Source organism: Callorhinchus milii, unplaced genomic scaffold (assembly GCF_018977255.1).
Source record: "Callorhinchus milii isolate IMCB2004 unplaced genomic scaffold, IMCB_Cmil_1.0 Scaffold12, whole genome shotgun sequence".
Lineage (NCBI taxonomy): Eukaryota > Metazoa > Chordata > Chondrichthyes > Chimaeriformes > Callorhinchidae > Callorhinchus > Callorhinchus milii.
Window position 1 is genome coordinate 11,851,386 of NW_024704753.1, and position 14,273 is coordinate 11,865,658.

General features: G+C 42.8%; 1 protein-coding gene across 1 annotated transcript in view; it reads left to right on the forward strand.

Annotated features, from left to right (window-relative positions):
* The window catches only part of LOC103176615 (guanine nucleotide-binding protein G(i) subunit alpha-2), a 108,617-nt gene that overhangs the window by 42,115 nt on the left and 52,229 nt on the right, over positions 1 to 14,273 (forward strand). The gene's annotated exons all lie outside the window — the stretch shown is intronic.

Consider the following 14,273-nt stretch of genomic DNA (forward strand, 5'->3'; position numbering starts at 1 on the left):
GTGCAATTAAATAACTACAGACCACACTGACTACATACAGGCTTTCCCAGTTATGTATTAACGTGAGATTGATTTTGACTGTATTGCGGATGATCTCTGACTTGCTGTTCCTATTGAGATCAGAAATGCTCCATCCACTCCGCATTATCCCTCATCTCGAAACGATCCATGGAACCTTCCTGAGACTGTCCTGAATGGAAAACGCGCACGGGGCGATTGTCTGGGTAGAGTGTACGAGTTTGGGTTATGTGTGAGTAGAGAAAAGACTGGTTTTCTCAGATGTAGAAGGAGACACGTCACCAGCAAAGTGCTGAGCAGCCCTGTCTGAGCTGGTGAAGCAGCAGAACCCAGAGCATTTGTTTTTGTTGATTATAGCCTAGCTCCACTACAGTCGCCAAGATGTGTTGCAATCGATGTCTCTAGTGAGTGTTAAAGTTCTAAAATATTGTTTCTTTAATCTTTAATGTATAGCGGTCATCTATGAAGCATCCTTTATCTCTTCATGGTTATCAGCAGCGCTAGATTTATGGTTAGGACTTTTTCTATTCCACTCTCATCTCAAGGAAAGAGATTTAAAGTGACTCACCCAGATTGAATAACTATCAAGGAGCTTTTAAATGGACAAATAATGATTTGCTCAGACTATAATTTTCAGGAGCCACAAACCATTAGGAGGCAGACTGTCAGCAGAGACTTGTCTTGTGCATGTTTAGCTATGGCTGAGCCAGGGGGAAATATCCAGTGCCTTGCTGCTCCGAAGGGGTCCTGAGAAGCACTGAAGAGGAATAATGAGGGAGGACGAGAGATTTGCAGTACATGCCAGATGTGGCCAGATGTGTTCAATCCCAGACATTCTCAATGGACCATTCAACTAATGACATCAATTGAATTGCAGTCATGACTTGGAGCTCACTGCCCAATTACTGAGATCAGCCTGAATATTCAGATGCACCTTGGGGAGGAATATGGTTTTGGTGATAAAAATCCAGGAGAATGAGGCTGAAGACTGCCTTTCAATGAAAGAATTTTCTGCCAGAATATATCAGATATTCCATCTGGTTCAGGGATTCCCTTTGAATTGAAGCCAGGTTATTTTTGTGTGTATGTATGTGGGGGCGGGAGAGAGGCGTGCTGTCATTCCTGTGCTTTAACCATAAAAAATGTTTAGAGTTCCCACTCAATCGAAAGTTCTCTGTTCACCATTAGCAGGTTGCAATCAGCATCTTACATGTTCACACGATAAGTCTGGGGTAAAAAGAACTTTGACCATTCTGATCTCCTCCTGCAAGAAAACCCCACCATCACAGTATCATGCTGTTTTTTTAAAAAAAGAGTTCAGAGTCCTGGTCTCAACCACCTTACCTGGCAACATGTTCTAGTTGTTAGTTACCCTCTGAGTAAAGAAAAACTTTAGCTTCCTGGTGCCCGTTCCTAAAATTGCCCTTTTGCAACACTTTTGTTCTACATTGTACTATTGTAATGAGTTCACTTTTTCAAACCCGTTTAAAATGTTATACACCTCTGTTGTGAGGTCCCCTCTGAGATGTCTTCTCTCAAGACTGACAATTAGATACAGAATGCTGCAATAATCCACGGCACATATGTACATTATTATCACCTTCCTCAGGAGGGTGTGTGTGTATATGAGGGAATATTTTTTGATTGAAAATATGTTGAAATCAGTGCCTTAAGTTTGGATAATGTTAACAGTCTGCTATAAATTATCAATGAAGCATGTTCAATCATTTTATATTCCTTCTCAAAGTGTGATGGTGCTTTCAGAAGCCTTTAATTTCGATGATTAACATCAGATTGATTTCCAAAGTTCAGAAGTGGTCTGTTGTACTCATAACCTCACGCAAATTGCAGTATTAGAATAAATTAAACCAGTGTAAAAAGAGCCAAAATATGGATTCAGCATGACACTGGCAATTGTTCTTTGCTTGAAAAATCTGAGGTCAAATGTAGGACATCTCAGCTACTATCTCGTCAGCCAAACGCTGCTTGAAGGCTGTCTTTGCTTAAATGATTTTGGAGTCTTGCAGTTATTAGTTTTATGGCACTTCATTAATTCTTGTTTAAAAAGTTTTTATATCAGCGGTGATGGGGAAGAGAAGACCCATCCATCTCTGGTTGTGGTTAATGGAAGCTGATTGATCTCTGATGGACAGTAATACTGAATACCTCTGTGGTTTATGATCATATTTTTGAATCATTATAATCACTGTCCTACTCTTAACTCCTTTAAATCAGAGCCCTGATGATAATAACAATCCTTACATTTGATATTCACATCAGTGACTTGGGACATCCTCCCTGACGTGAAAGGTGCTATACAAATGTAATTTGTTGATATAGTGCCTTATCACGTTATTGATACGTCTCAAAGCGATTCACACAATATACTGTAAAGTGGTTGACTGTATTTGGTGGGCGAAATGTAGCAGCTAATTGCGCACAGTAGTGTCATACAAATGATCGTGTTTTGAGTTTACCAAATTTTTTTTGAGGGATTATAACCCCCAGAAAACGATCCGCCAATCATCCAACTGGGTTCTTACTGCTAGGTAAAGAGGCATATGGAGTAAGGAAACTTATCTAATGTTTCGGCCTCCACCTCGCCAGGGAATCAAACCTGGGTCCTCTCGCTTCCAAGGCAAGCGTGCTAACCAATATACTACAGGACTCCAAATAATTTCCTGCACACGCATTCCATATATAAAAGAAAAAGTTTAAAATTGAGAGAAATTGTGAGAAGGAAACAAGCCAATCTTCCTTTCAATCAGGACTCTTTGTTACCATTTCCTTTCAGAGGTGTTCATTCCCTGGCCTGTAAGGGTGAAGTCCATTAATAACACCTATGCTGGCCAGCTTTGCTGAGTTGGCTCATTTCCTCTCCCTCAGACCAGCATTGACCTTCCTGACCCATGTTTCCGTGGTGCACGTCTGCCCAATGCGAGGGTACCCCAGGCAGCTGAACAGCATGTGATTATTTACATCCTTTCAATGTAGAACATCTCAATGCACTTCATGGGGATATTCAATTTTCTTGCTTCTGTGAGAAATCTCTATTGGCTCCCTATCTCCCCCTCTCCACCCTGGAGGATTCAAGTTGAGGACCTCAATGCCTCCAGCGCCTTCAACTGCCTCTGGCCACTCCCTCTGCTCTGTTAAACTTGGCTCTCTCCGTCCCACTATTGCCGGGTGAGCCTCCAGCCCCTCTGGAACTCTACACCTTACTGCCTTTCAAATCCCACCTGAAGATGTACTTCTCTTTACATTTCAACACCTCCCTTCCCTCCCAGCTCAGGATCCTGCTGAGGGTCGATAAAGCTCTTTGAGATGTTCTTGCAACATGAATGGCATTTTCAAAGTGTAAAATGTTGTCATGTGAATATCTCATGCTTGATGAAGCTGGGGCAGGATGGGTTGAGTTACAGCGTGGATGGTGACAGAGTCTCAGTCGGTAGCACTCTCATCTCTCGAATCATAAGGTTATAGGTTCAAACCCCATGTCTAGGGTGACCTCTCCAGTGCAGTGCTGGGGGTGTGCTGCCTTGTTGGACTTGCCATTCGGATGAGGTCTTATTTGCCTGTTCAGGTGGACCTTAAATATCCCGCGACACTATCCAAAAAGAGAACGGAGATTTTCCCGAACAACAAATCCTCCAGATTAAAAGTCTCAATATGAGGGTTAAACTGACTCGGAGGTGAAAGTGCGACCAACTCAGTTTGGGCTGAGAAACATTGATTGATTTCAACGGAAGTGATCAAACTGCAATTGGTATTTTCTTTTTTCTCATCTTTCCATCTCTCTCCTTCCCTCGTTTTCCCCTCTCTGCCCGCCATGCTTCCAAATCGCTCTGTAATGTGTAATTCAGAAATACTGGAAAATGTAATTTCCCAGCTGGTGCGTGTGTTCACATCTTCACCTTAAATGCAGCGTTATTCCAGCACAGACTGAGAGGCTTTCTATGGCTCCTCTCCACCACTGAATTCCTAGAAATTAATTCAGCATAACGGACATGTTCATGCAGGGGCTTTCAAAGAACCATTGTGGAAAGTAGGGGTATAAACCCCTGAGGAATGAAAAATGCATTGATTTGTTTTGAATTTCCAGCTGCAAGCAGGAATTGTGACCTGCTTGTGCTGACAAATAGAAGTCGGCTTATTTCCTTTTCATTTAATTACTGCAGTCACCAGCTGCAGCATCAGCTTCATGGTATCGAACTCCCCGCCTCGTGCCCTATCCCCGTGTCACTCTGACTCATAGCCTCTCCCTGCCATGTGCCTTCTCCTTGTGGCTGAATCTCCAGTGCAGCACTGTGGGGAAGCGCTGCATTGTCGGAGGGGCCGTCCTTCAGATGAGACGGATTAAACCGAGGTCCCGTCTGTCTGTTCAGGTGGATGTTGAAGATCCCATGCCACCATTCGAAAAGAGAAGGGTATTTATCCCTCCCGGTGTTATGGCCAACAGTCCCCCAAATAAAATTGACCTCTCACTCCATGGATGTTTGTGCTACACTGCTGTGTACAAATTGGGCTGCTGCACTCACCTACAAAATATACTTTACAGTAATTCGGAAGCACTTTAAGATGCTGCCCTGAAGTGAAAGCAACTATATCAAATGTGGGGATTTTTATTTCCCATCCTTTTCTCTATCCATTATTATCCTTCTTACCCTCTGTGTGTGAGTGTGTGTATATATATATATATATACACACACATATATAAAAAACACTTCAATAAATTGTTTCTAAGGCAGATTCAGCCTTGTACATTAATTACAGTGTCTCTTTGTAAGTGATGGGGGGAGGGGGGGTTCTTACAATGGACCATTGTTGCTGGTGTGGTGACGCGGTGAGTTCTCTGGGAGAGTACATTCCACTTGTGATTGGTCACATACACAAGTGGAAAACCCAGCTATCTTTGCATTGAATAAGGCATTGATTTCCAGGATTGGTTGAAGAGGCAAATTGCTTAGTGAATACGCAGGAGCCAAAAGTGATCATCTCAGAGAGGGGACATTTAAGTGCTGCCGAGATGTTTTAATTGGCAATTGATCGTGTCAATGAAGAAGTGAGTCAGCAATCCACTGACAACGATGGCAACCTTCTGACTAACAGCAAATGAACTTTAGAGTGTGGCAATTCAGATGGATTGGATACTCTTAACAACCTGATACAGCAATGGGAGACTGCGCCAGGTGTCAGAGTGGCTCACTTGCTAGCAATCTTGCCTCCGGGCTTGAAGACCTGGGTTGGGATATTACATTGTCGAAGATGCCCTCCTACAGATGAGACAATAAAATTAAATAGGACTCACTTTTGATTCAGGCAGATATTAAAGATGATAATCCTCTCAATTGATGTAGAGCGATTTTACTAATTATCTGATTTTACTGTGAAGTGTAGTGACTGTGTGTTTGTAGGTGAACACAACAGCCAATTTGCGCACAGCAATGTCCCACAAACAGCCATTGAATGACTAATTTTATCTGGGGATTGTTGGCCAGAACACAAGGAGAAACCCCATTTTGAAAAATGCCATTGGATCTTCAATAATAGCAATAATAATCCTTGCATTTGATACAGTGCCTTATCACATCTTCAGGGTGTCTTGAAGAGCTTCGCAGAATACACTGTAAAGCATAGTGACTTGAGTATTTTGTGGGCGAAACTCAGCAGCCAATTGCTCACAGCAGTGTCCCACAAACAGTCGTGAATTGAGTGACCACTTTATTTATTTATTTTTGAAGACATTACCCCCAGAAAAGCAATCCGCCAATCGACTAACAACTAGGTACCTACTTGCTACTAGGTAAATAGGCATTTGTGCGGAGTAAGGAAATTTACCTATGGTTTTGCCCTGCCTGGGAATGGACCCCGGGTCCTCTTGCTTGCGAGGCTAGTGGTCTAACCACTACGCTACAGGACTCCACGCACCCCACACACCACACCCACGCACTACACAGACACACCAGCCCGGCCTTCTCCTCCCAGACCCACTCCACCCCTGTCCGCTCGCCAACTCCCCTCCTTAAAAAATCATCATCCTCGTCAGGCAAGTTGTCCACCTGAGCAGGCCTCGAGGACCTTTTAACGTCTCATCCGAAAGATGTCACTTCTAACAATGCAGCGCACCCCCCAGCACTATGAAGCAGTGCCAGCCTGGACTGTCCCTGGGTGACGTACTGAGTCCCTGAGGCCAAATTTTCCCCGTCTTGAGTTCAGCAATAAACAGCTATAACCCTAACAATCTAAAACAGATGCACTCTTCAGAGAAATACAGCCATTAATCCAACCAGCTTCTCCAGGAATTGTGGTGAGTTAAATTTTTTTGTGCGTCCCCAGATTTGGTTTACAAATCACTACCTAATGGTACTCTGCACAAAATGGCTGCCGCATTGTCTAAAAGATATCATTGTACACTTGACAGTAATTATTGGAAAGCATTTTGAGATATTCTAACTTTTCAGGCACTAGAAATCATTGTTTTTCGTTTTCTTTCGTATTAGTTTAACGTTGAAAAATGAAGTATGAGGCAGTGCGACTGGATGGTTACTACTCAATCTGAAGCTGGACTGTTTATACTCAGCTCCTGGTTTATTGTGTGTTTCTCTGTACTGACTGTTTTGCTACACCAAAGCCACTCTCACTTCCTCCCACACAGTGTGCAGGAGCAAATTGTAGACTCCCATCTTGATTTGTTGTTTTAAAAATAACAATGTTCATCAGGTTTCTGTGGAGCAATGTGTGCAGACGGGATGACAACAGTGGCGATAAAAGGGGGCAGTGAGCAGTGGCAATAAATGTTCATGCTTCCATAGCACTTTTCTTGTATGGACAGTCTCTTGAGACCCTGAGCCGAGAGGGGTAGGGGGAGGCTGACTGAAAGTAGCTTCAAAAATAAGGGTCTTGAGCTGGATTTTGAAAGGGTTGGAGAGAATGAGGACAAAGTAGCTGAAAGCTCGCCGCCAAAGGGGGTATAAAATAAGCCAAAGTTAGCTTAACAAAGGGAGCAGTAATGGGAGTATGGTCATGGCACCTTTTAGAGCTGGGTGGTGGTATTTGAAGATGAAGATCTTAAGGTGAAGATCTTATGCTTGGGAATGGGAGCCAGTGGAGCTGGGTAGGGATCGAGTGGGAGAAAAGGTAGCCTTGTCTGGAGTTTGGGGAGGGTGGAACAAGGCATGGATGAGGGCTTTGGCAGTAGTGTCGGTGAGATATTGGGTGTTTGCACAAGAAGAAGAGTTCAGCAGAGCAACACAAAGCATGCACTTAAAATGCTCCTCAACAGACTTCCCACATGTGCACTTTTTCTGCTACTGGTCAACACCTTTTACACCAAGTGTCAGATTGAAATCTCAGTGAGAAAGTGATGTATGATAATCATTACTGGTGACCTTTATCACGTCACAAACAACATTTCTCTTGACTCCGTGCTGACAGTTGGTTTTAAGTTTAACCTTATTAAGTAAGGAGAATAACTTGCTTTTACTAAGCGCCCTTTTACAAACATTTTATAGCACTGAATATTTTAGTGTTGATGAGTGTAAGGTTGGAAGATGTGCAGGATAATTATAATCCTTGCTTTTGATATAGCGCCTTATCACGTCGTCAAGATGTCGCAAAGAACTTCACAGAATAATTTAATAATAATGCTTGCATTTGATATAGTGTCTTATGTTTTGAGATGTCTAAAGCGCTTCACAGAATATACTGTACAGTGAATTGACTGTATATTTTTGTGGGCGAAACGCAGCAGCCATGTGCGCACAGCAGTGTCCCACAAGCAGTCGTAGATTGAGTGACCAATTTTTTTTTACCAAGTTATTACCCCCCAAAAAGCGATCCGCCAATCGACTAATAACCAGGTTCCTTCTTACTGCTAGATAAACAGAGGAGTGGGAAGTCAGGAAACATGTTCAATGTTACGCCCTGCCAGGAATCAAACCCAGATCATCTTGCTTGCAATGTATTGTAAAGTGGAGTGACTGTATTTTGTTGGCAAAACGCGGCAGCCAATTGCACATAGCAGTGTCCCACAAACAGCCGTGGATTGAGAAACCAATTTTTTTTGAGGATTATTACCTCCAGAAAGTGATCCATCATTGACTAGTAACTGGGTTCCTACTTACTGCTAAGGTAAACAGAGGTGTAAGGAAACTTGCCAAAGGTTTTCTCCCAGCCTGGGAATCCAGCCATAATAGTAAGGTTAATGACCAAAGGCGTTAACTGAAAGGTGATATCTGGTGACCAGAGCCAAGTCACACTCTGACCATTCAGAAACTTGTCCTTGTATCCGGTCCTGGGTGATAATTGCTCGCTTCACCTACCCCACAGGCTAGCTTATCTCAGCAGAAGTGCTGTGGTGCTAGACTGCGTGCTGTTCACTAATGGGCTGAATTAGATACTGAAATACAGATCAGTTAGGTAACGCTCCCATCAGATGCCGTGCTACGACATGATCCTAGGTAAGATCGCCACAGGAGAGCATCTAATAACAGAGGCATATCACTACTGCTTATCAGTGCCAAACTACTTATATCTTTTGAGTGCAGTGATTTCATTATCATCTCCTTGAACTTTGTCTAACTTCTGAGATCCTGCAGATAATAAAAGCGATTGGAATCCCCCATTCAATGTTGCACTTGTACTGAAATCTCCAAATGCTGCACACCTTAACAACTTGGATAGGATATGCTCTATGTTTATCCCTTTGTGTGATAATATTAATAATGCTCGCATTTGATATAACCCCTTATCACATCGTTGAGAAGTCTCAAAACGCTTCACAGAATATATAGGAGGTGGTCCAGGCCGGAGTCCCTGACCGTGTTAATGGTGGATGTAGCTTTTCCTAAAGTCAACCTCTTGAGTCAGCTACAGATTGCAGCCTTACAGATCAGGTGCTTTGTCAGCTGGGTTAATCCTCTCATTTATTATTTGCATGCTGTGTTTTAAGATCAAGTTTAATTAATTTTACCACTGTGTTCATGGCAATACAATCCCAAAAAGAATGGAAAAAGTATTAAGAATGTTTTTGTTGTTTTTGGAAAAAGGCCCTTTGGCCCATCTGATCTCATCCCTCCAGAGCACACACCCTACCGCCCCCCCACTCACCATCAGCATCAAGCTGCTTTTAAACCTACCCTCCTGGCAACCAATTCCAGGCATTGACAAAGTGAAGTAGTATCCTGGTATCTGCCCTGAAATTGCCCTTTGCAACTCTAAAGCTGTGCTTTCTTGTTCTACTGTCCAGTGCATCCTAAAGCATTGCATTATCAAGCCCAACTACACCAGGTGAAAAGTCAATATACAAACTTGCTGGGCTTCCCGTCTGTTGGACTTGGCATTTCAATGGAAACACATTGTACAAATCTCTCAGTGCTGTAGTTAAATTAGCAGTTATTCCTGCTTGTGTCCATTCAACTGGTGAGCGGGTGTTTTGCATGCACTTGAAGCTTAGTTCACTTGTCTTTGTAATGTTGGTGCAGAGCATTTTCTAATCCTCTGCTTGATTTACGCTAGAGTGCATCAATGATGGTGGCAAACCTGAACCTCGGCCAGCTCATTCTGTGTCTCTGAGCTCTGCCCGTGGCTTGTAAGTTTGTGACTGTAGAGCTCAGCTGATCCTGTGTGAATGGTCTGCACAAAAATCAATTGTTCATCAGAACTCTCAATGCCACTCATTGTAACTTTTTGAAGGCTTGAAGTGTGGGGGTTGCTGTGTTGTGTTGAAGGGAGTACGTCCCTTCACTGTCCAGCGCTTGGGAGGTACTCCCGATGTGAAAGCCACTTTATTGTTGTTGTGCAGTAACTGTACTCTTAGAATGTCACATGTTTACAGTTGCACTGAGATTCTGAGGGTACGGTTTGAGGAGACAGATGAAGAATGAGCTGACAAATTGTAGTTTTGAAGTGGGTTAAACATGTTAGACTGTGACTGTGTTCTGCTCTTCACAGTGTGCCTTAAAAATCGGACCATCTCTGACACTTATGGGCCAATCTGCTCATAATATCCGAAACAATGTCACTCAACGTGAGATGACAATCCCATCTTGTAAAATGCCCTCCCTGTTCCCCCTCAAAAACCTTTGCTAACGGTTTGCAGATTGTCTGTTTAAATGTTTTAGCGTGGGATTGAGTTGCCCTTTTAAAGAGATTGCATTAGCTGTGAGCAGTTCTATCACCTTCAGTTTGAAGTCTGTACATACCAAGTTGTGGCAAAAAACTAGTCTCTCCACCTGTACACAAGAACCTCTCAGTGATCAGTCATCAGTCAGTGAGCAAGTGACCATGATTTGGCGTCAGTCCCCCTCTCACCCCCACACCACGCTGCATGATCTCTGATTGGTACCATCCAGTGTAGTGTAGTGATAACATTGGGAACATGACATGTAGGAGCGGGCTAACCTTTTATGCGGCACCTTATCAAATGGCTTCTGGAAGTCCAAATGGACCACATCCACTGATTCACCCTTATCTAGTTTACTGGAAATATCCTCAAAAAACTCATGAGATTTGTCAAACATGACTTCCCTTTTGTAAAGCCATGTTGACTTGGCCTAATTATATTGTACTCCCCTAAATACCACTACCACATCCTTAATCAATGATTCTAAAATTTTTCCTATCACTGATGTGAGACTAACTGGCCTACAGTTCCCCATCTTTTCCTTTCCACCTTTTTTAAATAGTGGTGTGACATTTGTGATCTTCCAATCCATGGGAAACCTCGGCATTTTGGTAAATATGGTCTTTCTTTCTCTAGGGGACATGCGGTTTAATGCTCGTAACCTCCTCACTGCAGTCAGCTTTCAGAATAAGGTCTTCTCGTCTAGCACATAGATTAGCCACCACATTTTACCACATAGATTGTACCACACCGAAACAGGCCATTTGTCCCAGCTAGTCTGCCATTATTTATACTCCACATAAGCCTCCAACCCTTTTAATCCCCTCCCTCAGTTCCATTGCCTTAATATATGAATTTGGTTTTGTTATCAGTAATTCTACTCAGGTGGAGTTAAATAGCAAAGTGATTTTTTATACCCGTTAATGCCCTACCTCTGTCCTCACTCCCTCACCACTGATGGACTGCAGCCCATAGTTTGTGAACTACTACTACAACAACTACTACTACTTGGATTTATATACGCCTACACGCCGGATGGCGTCTCAGAGCTGCGAGGATCCTTTGGACTGTTTGTTATTACTCTGGGCTTCACCAGAATCTGTCGCACCTAGAAATCTATCCACTTCCTGGCACCTCTGAACTCTGCCATCTCATCTCCTACCTCACTCCTCCCGTTACCCCTTTCTGCTCAGCTAACTCAGACTCTCTGCACATCCCCTTCCCCCTCCACACCACGACTGGTGACCACCCCTTTAGTTCCTACGTCTCTAACCTTCAGAACTACAACTCTCTGTCTCCCTCCCTCTTTCTTTCCTGCCTCAAACCCACACCTCTCTCCCCCCCCTTGTCCTCTCCGTTGCTTGATTTACAGCCCTGACCCCATAAATCGCTTTATTTGAACGTGCTGTTTTATTGATTTAATTGATAAATTGCTAATTGTACTTTGGACCCACTCCCCAATGTGAATGCAGAATCATTGATTGCGTGATGTAGTGAGACAGCTGGAGGGGCTGAGCCCTGGACTTGTATTCAGTGGCTTCACAGTGAGCCTTGTGTTCATGGTTAAAGGTAAACGTGGCCTGAGTTCTTCGGCTCCTCCCACTTGTACCAGCACAGCCACGGGCTGCCAGCTGTTTGACACTGGTGTGATTCGTTTGTTTAAAAAAAAATCTGCCTCATCACAATCGCGGGAGCGAGCGCGACGAATACAAATATTGAAGTCTCATATCTTGAAGCCAGCACGTTGAATTGTTTTGAAGTGTTAGTGGCTGATCTGTGTCAGCAGCATCCTGCAAACCGCTTTGCGTCCTGCAAATGCCGCTGTAAACGAGCCATATTGCAAACTCGTGCATATGTGTAGATGGGCATTATAGGTTCTCTTCATTGTATAATTAACACATAATTATTTTAATTGGTTAACTATCAAAACCAGCAGATGGAATACATGCAGGGCTTCCTCTGGACTGCAATAGACTGCTGGCCTGCATTGTGCAAGGTCAGCATTCGCCTCCCATCGATTTCTTCCTGTCTCTAAAACATTCAGTCCTCAATGTTGTGCTTTGTATTACGATGCTGAGGTGACTTTGGCAAAAACGGTTTGAGATCATTTCCAATCACTTCCAGTGTGACTGAGTATGGTGTTTCTGTTTGTTTATTCGGAGCTCAGCGAGCTCCTCTCACACGTTGATCATGCTGCTAAAAATGTAAGCGAGCAGATAGCTTCCGTCACCCCAGCAGGTTGCACCTCAGTTTTTGCAGCAGAGACTGGTAGCTTATTGCCATGTAAATTAAACTCCAAGTTCTCACTGCTGTAACAGAGATTTACAGTGGGTCTGAAACTGAATTTCAAGCATATTATAATCACTCTGCAGTCAGCCTGGAAATCAGCTACTTTTATAATTGGTTGTTTGAAATATAATGAATGCAACCTGCTTCCTTTCTCACTTTCATCCGTCCCCCAGTGTAGGAAAAATCTTGCGAAAGTGTTTCACATCTCGCTGGTGAATTGACTTTGAATTCAACTTAGTTCCAAAGTTCTGAGCTTTTGTCTTCTTACAAACGATGATTATCAATAGAAGGGGTGGTATGATTTCAGGGAAATCACTGAACACTGTTTCTTAACATTTAGAGTTCCTCTTACTTGCCTGAAATGCTGTTTAAGAGGTAAACTAGTTCCATATCCCTTCCCTGGTATTCTCGAATCGTACCCCAAATGCTGTTCCTACAGTTCTGCAATGCTATTCTATTAGGAATAATTTGGATGTATTGTAATTCTGCTCCTGTTGAGTTTCTGTGTACTTGCAAATACCAACAATCTGCGTTAATGAACTCATTAAAAAAGATGTCTTTTTCCTTATGGTACAATTGTCCTGACTGCTGATGGCACGGGAGCATAATTTACAATAAAATGCCACAATTCACTGTTTAAAGCTTCCTGGATGCTTTTTGTTGAGGTGCAAGGTGTGGGAGGAGGTAAAGCTTGATGCTCAGAGGTAACACTTGAGGCAAGTCTGGAACAGATATTGATTCTGTTGACAACTTTGAGTGGATTATAACTGCACAGTTCTGGAGGGATTGTGTGCGAGACGATTAGACTTCATTACTCTATCATCTCTGAGATGGATAACTATAGTTCCAGTTCTGTTACCGACCTTTAGGCCTGTTCAACATTGCACTGTTATTGGTCTTCTCCAGTCACATAAATACACTGCTCTGCCCTCTGAAGCCCCACATCAGCACCTTAAAGTTGTATAGTCTAAGCTGACACTACAGTGCAATGCTGGGGTTGTGCTGCAGTGTCGGTGGCATGGCATTATTCAAACAGAGTTCTCTCTATGAGCTTTATGATCTTCTCTCCATGCTGTCATGGTCAACCATCTTCTGGGTACAATTGATTCTGGCTCTTTGTGGGATGTTGCTGTAAGCAAATTAGCTACCTACAAAACGCAGTCATCACACGTTAGGAAATTGTGTGAAGCACTTTTAGAATTTCGGTGATATGATAAACTGCCATAGCAAATGTGGGTAATATGGCTCAACCTTGGGGATTCGGCTAGTAATATTTTTAACCCTAATCCTCGCTTTATACTGTGTTAGTTTTTTTGATCTAAGGTCTCAAAGTGATCTCTTTCAGCCTCATGTTTCTTTAAAATTCTAGATTATTAATGTACCCAGAAGGTAAAATTTTGCAACATTAATGTGCTGTTGACGATCGGTCTTAATCACAGCAAGAAAGTTGAGGCTTTTTAAAACCCATTTGTGAACACTCTTCAGATGGCTTGCTGCTTGTGACCTGGATAAGGTTTCTGTGCGCTGGGCCATTTACCTTGAGGCGTCTCTGGCAATATTGATTTCTGTTTTTCACCGGAAAATGAGCAGTGTGTGCGTGTATATTTAAACTGCTGTCAGCCATGATTCAGGGGCTGATCAAAGCTCCTTCTTTGGGGAATGTTACTTTGCTTGATCGTCTTATTAAATCTGTTATATAATCTGTCTTGTTAAATTTTTATTGAATTGAATAATTGAGGCAGTCAAAGCTTTTTAAAAATGATCAACAATCTTCTGCTTATCCAGATATGGTCAGGAGATGGAATGTTAAAACTTTTCCTTATCTATCCAGGCAGGTTTTAAT